This window comes from Otolemur garnettii, unplaced genomic scaffold, assembly GCF_000181295.1.
Source record: "Otolemur garnettii isolate 467f Iridium unplaced genomic scaffold, OtoGar3 scaffold00256, whole genome shotgun sequence".
Classification (NCBI taxonomy): domain Eukaryota; kingdom Metazoa; phylum Chordata; class Mammalia; order Primates; family Galagidae; genus Otolemur; species Otolemur garnettii.
The window spans coordinates 1,323,565-1,324,763 of NW_003852651.1; positions in this window are offsets into that span (position 1 = coordinate 1,323,565).

Here is a 1,199-nt window from a genome sequence, read left to right on the forward strand (position 1 = left end):
AGCAAGATGATCTGCAGCTGAGGCGTGGACCTCGGGCCATTCCTCCACAGGAGTTCCTTGTGGGAGGAGCCCGTGACCTCAGCATGTAGACATTGTTAATTACTCCCATCATCTGTGTTGTTTTGGCTCAATAAAAGGCTGGGGCGGAGGTTGCTCGGGGCTACCGGAAAGTAAGGGCTAGCCCGCCTTCCACAAGCTTGTACTTCTAATCCACTTCTCACCTTGTTCCTTCCTGTGCTAACCGACAACAGGGCCACAGGAGCCTGACGGGTCGCGACATTTTGGTGTAAGACAGGATATAGCAGGACACAACAGGACACCAGGGACAATATATATATAATGTTCCCGTCAGTTTCTGTGTCAATGTCTGTATGCCCCAGGGTTTGTTTGTCTTACAGTCTGTGTGTCTTAGATCTTTGTACTCCTTTTCTCTAGTGTCTGTGTGTACTAGCATCTTTATGCCTAAGAGTCTGTATATTTTGGTATGAGTATATGGCAGTGTCTTTGTGTCTCAGAACATGTGTGTGTACCAGTGAATGCATAACCCTATACCCATATTTCTTGTTGTGTTTATGTCAAAGTGTCTGTGTTCTTCAGATTCTGTGTTTGTCAGTGCACACGTATGCACCTCAGTATGTGTAAGGCCCATTGTTTGTGTGTCCCGGTGTCTAGGTGTCCCATTGATTGTGAGTCACTGTGTTTTTCTCAGTAATTGTGCCTCTAAGTCTGTGTATGTAGTATATGTGTTTTTCATTATTAGCATGTCCCAGTGTTAGTATGTTGCACTGTGTCTCTTAGCTTTAGTTTCTGTGTGTCTCCATTCCTGCAAACCATTGTCTGTGCATCTCCATCTGTATATCCCACTATCTGTATTACCTAAGGTCTGTGTGTCTCACATGTATATCTCTCATTGTTGATTTAACTCCATGTCTTTAAGTGACAGCCTCTGTGTCCCAGTGTCTGCATGTGTCTCAGTGTCAACATTGCTAAGTATCTTTTGTGTCCCAGTACCTCTATATATCAGTGTCAGTGTTTTGCAGTGTCTGTGTTTCAAGGTCTCTCTCTTATGTCCCAGTGTCTGTGCATGTCTGAGTCTGTTTATGTTTTAGTGTCTGTGTTTCTCATTGTCAGCGTGTCCCACTATCTTTGCATTCTGGTACCAATAGGTTGCATCGTGCCTCTAGTTTCAATAATTCTGT